This window comes from Corvus kubaryi, unplaced genomic scaffold, assembly GCF_017639235.1.
Source record: "Corvus kubaryi isolate FWS band 111438036 unplaced genomic scaffold, C.kubaryi_AGA036_p1.0 77, whole genome shotgun sequence".
Taxonomy (NCBI): Eukaryota; Metazoa; Chordata; class Aves; order Passeriformes; family Corvidae; genus Corvus; species Corvus kubaryi.
In genome coordinates this window covers 270,769-287,174 of record NW_024582064.1, presented here as the reverse complement: position 1 = coordinate 287,174, position 16,406 = coordinate 270,769, and the positions used below count along the sequence as shown (strand labels likewise).

The following is a 16,406-nucleotide window of genomic DNA, read 5'->3' as shown; positions in this document are numbered from 1 at the left end:
TTTTTATGTCATCAGAGGATTCAATCCCACAGTACCAATTCTGCCCCTTCCTTTGTTGCTTCTGCTGGGTTGTGCTTTGAGGGGTGAAGAACACCAGTCCAGCAGTGGCTGCTGGCGGATGGACACAGATTCCAGCTCAGCACTGCACTTGAGAGAACGACACTTCTGTTGTTACTAAATTACGTGCTTCAGTGATAGCATTCAGAAAATTTTATTGGATGACAAGTCATCCAGTACAATAAACACTGTTGTCCTGTACCAGCTGATTACAGAATATTCGTCATTCTTCTATTTCATATGGTAGAACTCAATACTACCTGGGAGGCTTTGCATGCTCTTCTGCCTTTTTCTTTCAGATTGCTTAATTAAGATTATTTATTCCTGTGTTAGACTGAAAAATTACATTCACATGGAGAAGAGCGGTTGGATTTTTTAATTAATTTTTGACTGTGACCTGCACACAATTTTTGATAGCCATGCAACTAATTTGTAGGCTACCCCAAAAAAATTGCATTCTATTTATAAACTATATCACAATTTTAAAATGTTTTACTTTATATTCAAAATTCATTTCTACACAGGCAGAGGAATGTTATTGGAAAGTGAAGGACTACTTTTGAGATTCAATTGATGGGGTTTTGTTTGTGTTTTTCTTTAAAAAACAAACAAAAAAGAAAAAAAGACAACAGCTATCTGTCATGCCCTGAATAAGATACACTTGAATTTTATAAAGGAAAACAAAGGCAGAAACTAGGGGAAATACAGAACTGGGATCTTTCCCCTTGTTCTCCCAGCATTTCTGTCATTTCTCATTTTTCTGCTCTAAGATTTTCTCCAACTGCCCAAAGGTTTGTGCAGTTGACTGACTTGCAGCTGCCCTCTCCTCACTACCCAGAGGAGACATACAATGAAACAGTTTAGATAAACTTTGTTACTTTTTATTTGATTTCCTCAGTCTGAAACAACATACACAACTACAATTCCAACTTTCATTTTCTTTTTCTCGCTGCTGAATTAATAGAACTTATTAACAGAAAAGCCTCAAAAACTGAGGAAGAAATCAATGAAGACAGCAAAATGAACCAAGAGAGTGTCACTTCACCTGCAGTGACTGTTCTTTTAATCCTTATAAAATATTCTCCTCCTAAATATTTTCCTCCTAATCCTTCATACCTACCTCCTACTTCAATTATCCCTGCTGTCATTACAGGAACTTCCTAGTCTTTCTTCCCATAAAACTAATTTCCACCATTTCCAACATCATCATTCTCTAGCAAAACCAGTCTGTTCCCAAATCTTTCCCAGTTTCCCAGTACCTTACCATGTTTGAGGCAGACATTCCCTAAAATACTCTTAAACAGTTTCATCTATCCCACTATTAAAAAAAAAAGAAAAAAACAAACAAACAAACAAACCAACCAACCAAAAAAACCCCTCCTTATTTCAGCCAGAAATGCCATACTTTATTGTTGCAAAGAAAGTAATTAAACCTCCTGCATTCAGTGTGAAGAATAACACTGTAGTTTAGATTAAGGCAGAAAACTACCACTTTTAAATACACAAAGAACAAAGAAATATTTCAGTATATGGCAATACAGAGTCCTAACCAGATCATTAAGTAATTCTTAATGATCCTGTACTACAACTGAGCTGAAGAACAGGAAACTGGGCTGGTGAGCAGTTAACAGCACACATAAAAGTGCCTCTGCACTCAGGGACAGAGGCACAGAGGAAACAGAAGAAATCTTGCCAAAAATTCTTCAAAAAAAGAATTCAAATTCAAACCATAACTCAAAGCAAGACTTCAAATAAAACCACCAATGTGTTCTGGTTCTAATAATAATGCAGATTTAATGCTGAAGACCTTAATTGAGGTTAATTTCTTGATCTGATCTGAACCTTCTGTTCCAGTGAAGTCACCTACTCTGACCAGCGAACTGCCCTGCAAATTCAGAGCACACATCCAAGGAGACAGCTCTTCCACTACGTCCTACTTCCATGAATGAAAAATAGAGCTGCAAAACACCAAGTGCCAGCTCAGAGAAGCACAGAAGTAACAACTGTGCCAACGCAGACCTTAACGTAGTGCTGGCACAGATGACAAGTTTCAAGCTTTTTTTTCCAGATTAAGGTAATTTCAAAATCTACAAATATGGATGTTAATCTAAATTCCTTCCAATTTGGTGTTTATTTAGTTCCAATGTAATCTAACTTCTGGCAGTCACATACAAAGGAAGATTTTATGCCTTATCCCTTAAGCAGTGATTAAGAAGCACCAAAATTCCAAAGGAACTATGAGAGATATCTATTTCATGAAAAAATGACTGTACGTTATTTCTTATGACACTGAATTAAATATTAATGTTCCTTAATATTACTCTTAACATTAAGAATCCTCACATGTTAAATATTAAATCCACAACTAAAAGTAAGATGGGAAAATTACTTGCAAAATCTGTTAGACAACTATGCCCTGCAATAATATGAAGTTGAATTCAGTTGCTGTTATCAGGAATCACTGCCCCACTGAGCTAGAAGGGGATACACAATACTCTGACTCAAAACATTTCCGAAATTATGTCAGAGAGGCACAAGGTAGTAGTACAACTGGACACAGCAGGAAAACCTTTAATTCTGCGTAAGCACAGCAGCAGAAGCTTCTATGAGAATGCTTATTTCTGCCTTTTGGTTTGACAGGTACCTCTGGCCACCACCTTTGTTTTCTCCCTTGCTGCCCTTCTGGCACCACATTTTATATACGTCCACTTACACAAGAGCACTCTGTTCTTTTCCCTCCCAGCTTCAGTAAAGGGACTAATGCATCTGCATAAGCCAGTAAGAGTGCAGTAATTTATGAAGTAATGCTACTATTTGCAAATACCATATCCTGTAACAATTTAGCATACCAAGTACGAATAAAAATGTTCTTGAAAACTGAAGGTTTAAAGTATTATGTTGATTCATCCTGAATTTTTAGGTTGCCATTGATTTTAAAGTTTTAGATTTGGCAGCTCAAGGTTCAACACAGTCTCAAACTCACACAAACACCCATATTTACTTGAGCCATTGAATGTTTCCCTGGGTAATCCAGCCCAGAAATTCCTATTTCCATAAGCTTCCCATGTGCTAATGAGACGTTAAGCTGGTAATGCTGTAGCCACAATGGTTCAATAACAGACAAGACAAGGCTTGCAGACCAGGACAGCACCCACACCACCATACGCTGCATAACCTGAGCAACAGAGTTTGCTTCATTGCACAGATGGTCGCAGAATCACAGAAACGTTTGGGTTAGAAGTGACCTTAAAGATCATCTCCTTCCAACCCCCCGCCATGGGCAGGAAAACCTTCCTTCAGACCAGGTGGCTCAAAGTGCCATGCAGTCAGGCCTTGAAAACTTCCAGGGATGGGGCATATACAGATTTTCTGGGCAATGTCTTACCACCCTCACAGTAAAGAATTTTTTCTTAATATCTAATCTAAACCTGCCCACTTTCAGTGTTAACTCATTACCCCTTGTCCTGCCCAAGGGTCCCTCTTCAGCTCTCTTGCAGCACCTTCTGGGATGCTGTAAAGATCTCCCTGGAAGCCTTCTCTTCTCCAGGTTAGACAACCCCAACTTTCTCATCCTGTCTTCATAGGAGAGGTGCTCCAGCCCTCTGACCATCTTTGTGGCCTCCTCTGGACTTGTTCCAACAGGTCCACATCCTTCTTATGCTAGGACCCCAGAGCTGGATGCAGCACTGCAGGCAGAATCTCACCAGAGCAGAGCAGAGGGGCAGAATCCTCTCCCTTGACCTGCTGCCCACAGTGCTTTGGACGCAGCCCAGGATATGGTTGTCTTCCTGTGTGTCCTTCTCCTTGCCCTAAGGATATTTCAAGAATCAGAAAAAAAAAAGCAATTCCTGCTACAGATCTCAGCTTTCCCCTTACTTAGAAGTGAAAAATTAAATATTTCATGATGAAAAAAAGTATCAGAAAATTAGCGTGAAATATATTTTAAACCCACAACTTTCGCAACCCATGCTGTTTGTACATTTTAAAAGAAATTTTAGAAAGTTTCTAAAATATTGCATTTATAGACAGTGTTAGTTTCTGTAGAAAAACTAGTGGGTTTCCAATATATTTCTTTGGTAAATGGGTTAACTAAATTAGAATTTTGGGTTTAGCCTTTTTTTTTTTCCCATTGTTTTTAATTAAGTTGGTCCTTTGCCTGGAGCAGCCAGAGTTGTTTACCCACAATGGCCATGAAATTCCCTGTGCTTGGTGGTTTAATTATCTCCTCATTGCCTGGTAATTCTTTTAAGGCTTTTTTTTCTTTTTTTTTTAATGTGGCACAGCAGACAAGAAGAATCATCTGTCTTCTTGGTTCAATCTTAGGAACTTACTTACACTGTCCCCTTCTTCACATACAGCAATTTTTAAGTTGATGGATTAAGGCAGTGTCTATTTTCAAGATAGTACAAATTATTTTATTTTTTCAGTTACCCAAGCCACTGCAGTCCATTACCCGTACAAACACCTGCTGCCTACAGACATACCGGATCTGAATTTTGTTTGTTTGGTTGCATCACCTGTCAGATGCAGAAAATTCTGCTGAGAAGAGCATGGCAAGTTCCATGCACCTCCCACCTCAACACTGTCTGATTCTGTTAGTGGTCTGCCTGTGATGAGAACTAGGTCTGAAAGCTATGAATATCTTTCAGTGGGCTAGAATGGGAGCAACACTATTTGGACCAAAACAGAACAAGCTGAAAGATAACCACGCATGAAGAAAGAGGAAAATCCAGGATTGCTGACAAGCAGGCAAGTTGGCTGTAGTGTGACAAAGGCTTTACAAGTTTTCGACACTAATGTACACTTCTCATTAAGTTCCAAAAAAAAACCCAAAACAATTACATGCACCTTTCACTAAAAAGCAAAACCCAGACTGCTTAACAGTATGTAAGAATAGAATTTACTGTAGTCTAAAGAGGCAGCCAGCTTATCTCCTCATAGACACAGAAATTCTCTAAACACAAACAGGAACAAAACAAACTTTGAGGTAAGATGGAAAGTAGCCAAGCACACCAAGACTTATCTTCATTGCTAAAGATTCAGGAAAACTGCAATACTGAGACTGGTTATGGCATACTCCTTTTCCCATCTTGTAGGCAAATTTCTATTAGCCCTGAAGTTTTTATGGCTCACCAGAGGTGCCCTGCTCTGCAGACACCAGCTCTCCTCCAGTTCCCCATTGCCATTCAACAGAGGCACGTCTCACCTTGCCTGTTCAAGGATTCAAAATTCCAGTCTGACCCTCAGGCCAATGAGTGCTTCCAAGATGAGACCTACACTTCCTACCAAAATATCAGCACACCTGGGTTTCTCTTACTATCTTGTCCCTTCTGTGCATTTCCAGAATCAACATATGAGAGGCTAAATTACTAATAAAATTTAAAAATGAAACTTTAAAACAATATTTTATTTCTTTTTAGAGAACAAAACCCAAAATCCACGATCTTACAAAGTGCTTCCTTGAGCTTCAGCAAACCTACAGCACTGCAAATGGGGTCAGAATCTGCTTCCATCACTTAGGGGAGGTGAGAGATGTGTGACACTGCTGACTACGCAACAAAGGCTCTTTTGAATTATTTACTACAGCAGAACTAACAAATCATCTGGGTGTAAAGCTGCAACACTGTTCCAAATACAGAAAAGAAAAACTAGGGTCAAAACTGACAGGCTGGTATTGTCTTTTAAAATTGCTTAAAAATATATCTTCTTGCACTTCATATTCCATAGAAGTATTTCTACCTTAACCTTCAAACTTTAGTGGGAGTCATTGCTCTTCCAGAACACAAAAATAGATTCTCAAAGCTGATGTTCTTCAGAACTTAGAAAGTATCTCCCAAGACAAATTCACACAGACATGTGCTAGATCTTCATCAGTATTTTATTTAAAATAGGCAAAATGTTTTATGCTTATGGTTTACAGTGTTTTAGCCCTTCCCCTCAGGTCCCCCCCACCCCTAAATCTGGAATAGTTCATGAGGCTAAAGCTAGTTGCTCTTTTTCTATAAGGGTAAAAAAAAAAACAAAAAACCAAAGAGATATCCATAAACATCAGATCTCTGCTTCAGGTAAAATTCCCAAGCATGTAATTCTGTTTAACACACTGAAATTGATTGTTAAGGTAATTTCAGAGCACTGAAAAAGCGTAATCAGAATTTTTCTTTTGCAAAAGAGTACAGTTTTTCTATATTTTACTCTTGATATAAATCTTAATAAATATTCATAGACGATTCTAGGACACCTCATTAACAAGCTGTTCAACAAGTAGAGCAAGGGATGAATTAGGTGTTTAAAATAATTGTTATAAATGTATCTTCTCAGACTAACATGGAAACAATTGTAGCATGTTTCCTAGTGGAATATCAGATTTATTTAAATATTGTAGCCAACAAAGGCTACAACATGGAAGAAGGCTCCAAGGTTTGGTTCTAGTAGAAAAAACAAGTGGAGAATTCCAGATGGGTTGACTTCCTTTTGTCCCCACTGCTCAGGTAAGAAGTGACTTGTTCCCAGAACATCTGGAGACTGTTTGCTTTGCTTAAGCTGGGATTCACCACTTTGCTTCCCAGATCAGCATCAGTAATGCCTTCTGTTTTCATGCATGGGTTATAAGACACAGGCCCAAACTGGACCGAAGGATTTCAGTTTCCTTATAATCATAGTTGGAAGTGAGATCTTTGGACATCAGATCAGACAGTTTATTTCTGGAATACTTTTTATCCAGGTCTAAAATAAGCTTTTTTAATCTTGTTTCAGTGTGTCTATTCCTTTCACCCTGTGACTCAGTCAGTGACTTTTCACATTCTGCTTTTGTCAGGGATCTGCTCTGTCAGGTTCCCACACATCTTTAGATCAATATTCAGCTGCAAATTGTAGGACAATTCCTATTAACATTAATATGGGCATCCACAACCCTTCTTTTTTAATATATTGGTGCTTAGCATGCTTTTACTTTTGTGCAAGATTACCACAGTTTGCCATTCAATTAATATCAGTCAAAACGAACAAACAAAAATAGCTGTGAATGCTGAACCAAAACAATCCAAACTGAGACAGGGTATCTCAATTAACAGTTGGAGTTTAAGCAACAACTAAGATTCAGAGCTGCCAAGGAGGATTTATGCCCGGTTTCCTTTGCTGAAAGCTATGAATGATAAAAGTTAAGGCTGAATTTTCCAAAGACTACATAAATGTAGAGGATCACTACTTACAATGCCCCTCCAGGACCCATACATATATTCAGTAAGTCTCCAAGCATGGGTTTACTTGACCATCTAAATTTTCTGCGGGTAAATCTTTCACATTATCTTCAAAATACTGATATGACAGGTATCAACGGTACTGAACATTTTCTTCTGTGAAAAGCATACTAGTATGAGCAAAAAGCAAGGAGGGGGAAGTGTTTCCTCACTAAACACTCCCACTGCTTCATAGTGCTTTTCTGTCTTCTGCTTAAAAGAACTCATTATCAAAAGTTGGGATTTTATAAAATGTTCGTTCTTCAAACATATTCAGCATATCCTGACTTATACCTTATGTATGCACAGTCTTCTTCATTTACCACCAGATTAATTACTGATCAATTTTAGTGCAAGGTACTAAATATATTTCCATGTATATTTTGACAGCCTAAATTCATTTAATAACCTCAGCATGTGGACAGCTTTGCTTTTTGCAGTACACAGTTCCAAGGAAGCTATTGTGACCAGGCTTTTCATTTTTGTCAGAGAGAGAAAATCCAATTTATAAAAAACATAAAGCTTTCACGGTGTTACATCAAATTGCTTTCTCATTTCACTTGCAAATACATAACAAAGCAGTTCAGCAACTCTGCACACAACCTTCACAGGCTGGGTCCTCTGATCCCTCTTGCTTTATATGTTTTAGTAGGGAATCTATCTCTAGGCTATAGCATCTTGATGGCACAGAAATGGATTTAAAGGTTTCTGTAAATGTTATTTTCTCTACCCTGATCAGAATTTTTGTATCATCAGGCATTGCTGAAGGAAAACTTTGAAAGGACTCCAGCCTTTACTAACAAAGGATATACTTTGCTCACAGACAACTGTCCTGACTCCCACTGTCACTTAAGCTCCCTTGCAATGCTTGAAGAACATTAAGATGCATTTGAGCTTTTTAAGCTCACACATCCTACCATTTTTAAGGAGACTTAGATCCACAGCAACTGGGCAATGGGGGGGTTATATATATATATATATATATTTATATATATATATATATACACACACACACATATATCTCAGTTCACACATATATACATTCTCTAAGTGAAAGACAATAAACTCCAACTGTACCTGCAATTTGACAACAGATTATGTACAATTCCAGTAATTTTATTTTGAAAACAGTATATGCATACTACATCATCTTAGATAAATTATAAATGTCTATAATACAGCTATAAAATGTTAAAATGAAGTCTCATCCACCACTGTTTTATCAGTTGGCAATTTCTGTCCTGCAGATAAGAAATATACATCTCACATAACATTTTCAACAACGTATGGTTTTCCTAACCAATAACTAACTACAAACACAAGCCAGCTAACCACAATAAAAGCGTAGACTGAATTTTCAGTATACCAGCTATCTTACAGTAACTCTCCAAACATGTTCTCTGATTCAAAGACGGTAAAGTCAAGACAAATTAGGACCATGAAAAATAAGTGACCTCACATCTAACAGGAGAATATGCAGTAAAAACATGCTTATCTACAAAATGAGCCATAAATGTGGCAGCTTCTATGGGGTTCCTAAAGAATTCCAAATGTTTTCAGGCTTCTTCATATTTTACACTGCCACCTAGTGTAGGCTGTATCGGTACATTCCAAGCTTCCAACTGTTGGCATCTGTGGTATCCAAAACCAAAACAACTTCCATAAAAATAGCAGCCATCACTTTAGTTTGTCTTACCTGGAAACTATCAGTTTCTAGTAGAAAAAGTCAACACTAGCCAGCTGAGACAAAATAGCAGTACTTAAAGTTATCTGGCACTGACAGCAGGACAGCCCAAAAAATTCCTAGAGTTAAAAATATGTAATTCATAATTGTTGTAACTCTATGGCTAAACAATTATCAAATATGATCCATTTGGAAAAATGTTTAATGTAGATTCACTGAGTGAAATTTAATGCAAGTTAAGCATCTGTGCTTGTATAGAAACTGCAGATCAAATTGAACAATATTTCTCAATTGCAGGTCTAAACTGAGAGTGATGATTTCAATGTTTACTTTATTTTTCACCAGGTGTTTCTTCCTCATTTGCATTCTCTGTCTTTATTGCAAGGTTCAATGACTGGACCACCACCTGATGATCCTGGTCACAGTGCTCCTGTGGAAAGAGATGCTGTGCAGGACTACAGGGGAGTTTGCTTTACAACCAGCTTTCCACACAGAGGCAACACTGTGGAATTCTCATTTCCAGCTAACGTAGAGAGGCTATGCCACATGGCCATTCTACAAAAGCCACCCAAGTTCTGTGTCATGACAGGCAGTAATACAGAAATTCCAGATCCAGTGGAGCTCTATAGCTGCCTTTTGAAGTGGGAGAAAAAAAATACTCAACCCACACACTTGCTTGGCTAAAGCAAAGAGGCGCTTCTCAGACACTACAACTTCTAGATCATTAATTTGAAAAATTAAAGATCTTCTCATCAATTGAAAGTATATTTTTAAAGCTATAAAAATAGCAGACTGACGTTATTGTGAACGTCAAATGCAGTATCTCCTACTCTGTGTACCAAACCCTGTTCTTGTTTACAGAATAAGATGGAATAACCCAATAAAGATATTATTCCAAAATTACATTTCTATAGCAGAGAAAGTTATTTCATTTCAGAAAACTCCATTTTACTGACAGCTGTTTTCTTCAGCCACTTACACAAAGCAAACAGAACCTGTTACTGCTGTTACAGAAACACCGTACACCACCAGAGTTGGTGCATTCTGCTTAATGCTCCATTTGCACAAATGCACAAGATACCAAGCCACATTTAACACCGAGATTTTACACCCATTTTCATGTTTCTGAGCCATTTTCACAACAGAAATATGCACCCTGGGTTTAATGCATCTTACTAGCATTGCAATAATATGTTAAGATCACACTGGATAACTAAACAAACAATACACAGACTTGGTGGTACCTGAACAACCGTAAAAATACAATAAAAGCTTATTTCCCACAAGATTTTCTTCCTCTCAATTGTGCATTATATGTCCACCTCACAGTCACTTTAAAAAACAGGGTCTTTCTCATATTAAGAGATTTCATTCTATTTGCCAAATTAGTGTTTTTGCAGCAAGAAACTCCTATTGGCAAGAGTACAGATAACAGAATGAAAGAAATTGATACAAATGAAAGTGGTTCGGTTATTCATATATGTTAAGTTTAAGAGGAAGTGCTCCCCAGACTGACTTTACTGACGTACTCAGGATAAATTTTCACTGGGGTCACAGGGTGACATTTCATAGAAACAGGACACACAACAAAACAAGAAACATACATCAAACAAGCACAGATGGATTTGAATTTTAGTGCCATGACACCCAGCAACAGAGCACAAACTCAGCCTGCCAAAGTGACCTTGATAAACACCATCACATTTAACACTTTGACACAGTACTATGTCAAGTAAACACCTTTAGCTTGTGTTTTCTTATGTATTTTCATTAAATAGAGCCTTCTTCAACATTAAAAACAGTCTGAAGGAACCTACGGGGCAAATTCACTGACAAATAGGAAGAAGCTTAGTTTGCTAGACTGAGGTAAAAAGCCTTTTAGCATCCAAACCAAATTTTAAACCTCCTGTGCAGAGACAGAGCTGAAGCAACTGTAAACAGAACACTCCTGCCCAGTCTCTTTGGATTCAGAATGGTGGCAAGTTCTTTAGACCTTGGATCTATAACACTTGAGAAGCAGAAATGACTCTACATTTCTTAGAAGTCACACCAACAACACTGAGATCAAACAATTCAAGACCCATTACTGAAACATGTAAGCAAACTTTATCATTGTAAACTTGAGAAACCTACAGAATAAGCAGATACAATTTGTTCTATTCACTCCCTCTCAAGAGAAATTAATAAGCATACCATGTACAGCATAAGATGTCCACTTCACTTTTCAGTATGTTATTTCAGTATACTTTGCCAAAAAGGTACACAAGACTTGGAAGACAGACAACGTATCCTGTCTCCTAACAGCAATTTTCATAGTAGAATGGATTGCTTAAATCTGATTTGCTCTTTTGAGATTCTGCCCATATTTTGTTAATTTATGATGACAGAAAAAATGGGAAAAAAATCTTCCCCAAAAAGACCTGCTATTGACCTGGCCAAATCAACTGAATCTCCCTTTGCAGATTATGGGAAAAATGGACAAGAGGAGTCTACATCAGTAGTTCATACTTTTTTTCCTCTTCTGGCAAGCAGTAAAAGCCTAGCCTTCCAAACAGCAGGATACCTAAATCCACAAACCTTAAGCCCTCTTCAGAATTGTCAGCATGGATTTGGTATGAAGACAAGCAAGTCTTTTTAATTAAAATCCTGTATCACTGTGAAGATATCTGTGAGCAGAAGTCCAGCGCCCCACTCAAACCTTGTGCAATCCAGCTGGCCTTTCACAGTTTGCCTCAGGTTTTCTGTAACATATCAACTATCCAGGACAGGAGAGCCTGAAAAGCTAACTGACCAAATCCTTGCCCGACTGAGTTAAGGAAGAATTAGGCATTCTCTTAAAAAAACAACTTAAAAGACAGCAAGAGCAAAATCAGCTGTGACTGCTGCTAAATAAAGGGATGGAGAACTCAGGACAAATTTGTAGTGAGATTGCCAAGTTTGTAGGTGAAATCAGGAACTGTGGGGAGGACCCCTAAACCCAGGGTAAGTAGTAGATAAGATCCAAGGCCTGATGCGGCCAACTCATCCCAAATAACATTTCGGCCTTCCATCCAGCTCATGTTCTGACACTCAAAGTGAGATTTACAAGTAAATTTAAAAATCCACGGAAAAATATTTCCTATAATTTGAGCTAAATCAGCCCAGCTTACTTCAAAGAAAGAATCCTTTATCAAAAGTGTAATAAACACTCACCATTCATCAATAATAACAATAAAATATTAGTGTAATACAAGATATTTAATAAGCCAAGCAAAACTAGCCCTTCCTAAAAATTTTCCATCAGTCAGAGCATTTGACATACAGAAGGGTTATGAAAATATAAATTAGGGAGAGACATGTAGTTAACTGCCCAAGTGTTTAAGCATGCTACCTCAAGTCATCAGAAGTCTTGAAGAAACTTTAGTGTTGGGAGTAACTGTCCACGTTTGGATTTGTCTCAGTAAGCTGTCTTACTTCCTGCTGTAAATCTGTTACATAAATTCAAAAAGTATTGTTTTCATATTTATCTGCAGAAGTCATCTGCTAAAAATATATATCCCTAACAAGCTGAATAATTCAGCATACCTATCAATCCCACTGCTTTTTCTCAAAAAATTCACGGTGAATTTAGGCCTAGCCTATTCAAACAATTACTTCACCTGCAGACTCTCTCACAGCCTCCACTCATTACTGTCAGCCAGCAGCACTGTCCTCTACAGGCTGACTTTGATGCTCCAGGCAGGTCTTCCACTCCTGTGGTTTGTGGGGGGGGGGGGGGGGGGGCCCCCCAGGATGTTCTTCTTACAGTACAGTAGACTTCCAGGCACTAAGCAGAGTATTAATCTTGCATTTTTGGTTCACAAAACCTTCATCTAAGTGAAGGTTGTGAAATCTTTCAGTCAGATCAGAAGGTAAGGAGACTATCGCTCACAAAGGAGGATATGTAAGAGGCACCTGGATACACCTGCTCAAACTGATACACCTTAGGCTGAGGAAGACAGAATTCTTTGATCAAAAAGAACTAAAGCAGCCTCATGGATAAGTCTCTCCAGAGAAAGAGAAACCAGAGGAAAAGAGGGATCAGCCGCACTTACAAGGTTTGAGGAACCCATGGAGAACTGGAACTTGAAGCTTCAATCAGTCCAAGAAAGCCAGTAAAAGAAAAGATGTATTTTAAAGGAAGATTTAATCTTATCTCAAGTGCTGTAGAAACTGTCAGAAAGCGGAAGGGGAAAAAAGCAAAAATAGGGCTTTGAAGTAGTAACATTTCCACATGCTGTCACTAACGCCATCAGGGCTGTAAAAATCTCACAGGACTAATTGCTGCTCATATTAATCTTGTGACTTGTATCTTAATTTCAGTGGAATTATCAATATGTGTGAAGTAAACAGCATTCAGTCCTGCATGGATAGATACAGCAATGAGGGTTTACTTACTCAAACCCCATCCAATATACAGGTTCACAGAACAAAAAAATCTGAGATACTGCAGGGCTTTAAAGCTAGCTCAAATTTAATCAAGTAAAATAGAAACAACATTGAAAATAATCAAGTGACTAGAAAACTGCCTTTTTAAAGACTGCTCTCACACTTACAAATACTTATCTGAATAGAAGTTGTGTTAGTAACCAATTATTTACATACTCTTTCTTTGATACAGACCGAAAAAGAGACATTCCCCCCATCATTCTTGCTGTGTAGAAATCATTTACATACAGAGAGTGCCTGTAAGCCAGTAAGGACTGAAAATATTCTCATCTTTGAGATTCAAAGTCAGATTTAAATGGCATATGTATGGCCTGATTTTAGTATATCTATTTTAACACATCATTAATGGGTAAATACACAAGTAAATTTCTTCTGGCAAGGAAGATAAATGGAAACATAATTAAGCATCAGATGAATACATAGCTCCACAAAGACTTGATCCTATTATTTCTCTTTTGGATAAGGTACCGGGTTAGTTTTGGGGACCAAACTAGTAGTCCCAAGCTCTGCCACCCATGCTTCAAAATCTCTGTGTCATTTCAGAAAAAGAAAACAGAGCTCTACTCGATTATAGATCAGAAATTGAACATCATCCCCCAGCCCCCCACCCCCTTTCCGGGCTGATTCAATTTCAAGTTACAACTCTGCTCAACTTAATTATCTGTAATACCTTTCTTGTGGTTTCCATTACATCTCGGCAGACGCTGCTCTTTGCAAGATGGGGATAGGGATCCTATAGCTCAATTACTCCACCAAATTAACCCTTAACGTCACCAACAGAAGTTGCTAGCCTCACCCAAGTATTCCCAACTTTCGAACGCGACACAAAACCTTTGCAGATGAGGTCCTCGAGACCCCCCGTTACCCCTTCAGGAGGGTCACAGCCACAGCTGCACGGGGGGGCCGGCACCGCGACCCAGGCGGCATTCAGGCTCCCGGCGGGCAACGCCGCCGCCGTCGGGAGAAACTAGGCGAGATCCCCGGTGGGTCCTAGCTGAAGCTGCCCCGGCAGCTCGGGTCCTTCCGCACGCCCGGTGGTCCCCAGAGGGCGGTGGCGGGCCGGGCACGGGTCTCTAGGGCGGCCGGGCCACCTTCCTTCCCTCAGCGCTGGCCCTGAGGCGGCGGGAGAGCGGCAGCCGCCCTCGGCGCACTCCAGCCCGGATCACCCTCGCCCAGCGGCGGCCGCGGCTCCCGGCGAGGGCGCCTTCTCCCGCTGCCAGGGCTGCGCGCTCGGCGGGCTGTAACCTTAAGAAACTTGATAAGGGAATAAAAGGGAGGGACTTTGCCAGAACCGATTCTCGGCTTCTAATCTCTCCTGACGCTCCGGAGCCCGCGGGGAAAACAAGGAAACAAAACCCTGGCCAGCAGCACGAGCCCCCGCACCCCTCCCGAGCGGCAGTACCTGTCCGGCAGCGGGGCCGGCGGGGTGGCCGGCACGGCACTTTCCCCTAGTTGCGTGCGGGAGGCACTCGGCGGCGGGCGAGCTGCTATTTATAGTCCGGAGCCTCCAGCAGCGCGACGGACGGCGAGAGGAAATGAAGGGCTGCGCGCCTGGGCAGCCGGAGCCGAGCCCGCCCGCCGCCCCGCTCCCCGCCGCCGGGAGGTCGAGGTGCGGCTGGCGCTGGGCACGGGCGCTCCTGCCCCCGGCGCCACCCTCGGGAGTCCCCTCCCAATGTCACCGCAAGCCGGCGGCGGCCCCGCAGGTAGAGGGGAGCCGCCAGCCGCCTCCCCGGCAGCCCTGCGGCCAGCAGGCAGCGCGGCGCGGCTCGGCTCAGCCGCGCAGAGGTGACCCGCTACTGCTGCTGCTGGAGGAGGCGAGACCGACACTGGGGTGTGGGAGGGAGAAGCCGGCGCTTGCCATTCACCTCCTGCCGCCCAGAGGGAGCCCGGCCGCCGCGGCCGCCTCTGCCGGCTAACGCGGGCTGGGAGGCCGTGACGGGAGCTCGCCCGGCCCGAGGGGACGGTCGGACGAGGCTGGGGTCGCTCCCGGCGGCCCCGGCGCCAGCTCAGCCCGGGCTGGCAAGCTCCACATCGGCACCTCCCGTGGCACTGTGGCTCAGGGGAACGCGGCAGGACCGGTGGGAAACGCTAGTGCCTTCCCTCTCCCGGAGCTGGAAACGGAATCCCCCTAGAAGGCAAGCAAGCGGCTCCTAGGAGCCGCCGAGCCGGCTGCCTTCCAGCCTCAAAACTTTGGGGGGTGGGCGATGAGGGATGCCTCGTCCTGTCAGGGAGGAAGGCGGGAGGGCTACACCTCGCCTCCGGCCGGTGCTGCCGCTCCAGAAAGTACTAATGGCATCCATACACCCGGCCTTCGATCCACGGCATCTGAAAACTGGGTTTGTGTGTATGGCAACAGAGGAATTAAGACAAATAATTTCTAAAGCATGTTACTCACTTGATAATAATCTTCTTTTAATCCAGGGGGTTTTTATCTACTTCTTTTGTAGTTAGATAAATTCTGGTATTTGAAACTTCAATCAATCCTTTTGAGACTACTTGTGCATTATTGCAGGACACCATCTGGGATTTGAGCAGCATAACTCACTCCTACACCATCATTCTCCAAGCAACTGAAGTTAATACAGATTAGATAGCTACATTAGCCTACTCAGTATCATTTGTTTCAGGGTTGGATTTAGTGTTTCCTGTGTTGTAAAAACTGCAGTCATCTACAAGGCACCAGCCCAAAGCCTGACAATGATCTGTGCAAAGCAAGACTGATTCAGCTTTGAGAGCTTGAAGTCAAAACAGAGATACAGAGATACAAAGCTGGGAGCAGCGACACAAAGATGAGAGCTAAACAAATAACATTAGAAGCTACACAAAACTGAAGGGGAAACCCTGAGAAGGCACAAGAGATATTTGACCTTGTCCAAACACCTAAATAAAGTAAAACACAAAAATCTAGCTTGATGGAAATACCCACTAATGTAAAGCTACTCATGCATAAATGTTTGCAGCAA

The 16,406-nt window shown here is 41.1% G+C and overlaps 1 protein-coding gene across 1 annotated transcript in view; it reads right to left on the bottom strand.

Annotated features, from left to right (window-relative positions):
* INPP4B (inositol polyphosphate-4-phosphatase type II B) overlaps window positions 1-15,245 on the bottom strand; it is a 315,266-nt gene extending 300,021 nt beyond the window's left edge. The window contains exon 1 of the mRNA XM_042051970.1: window positions 14,846-15,245. The gene's annotated coding sequence lies outside the window, so the exon portion shown is untranslated. The remainder of the gene's footprint in view (window positions 1-14,845) is intronic.
* Between the last annotated feature and the right edge of the window lie 1,161 nt (window positions 15,246-16,406).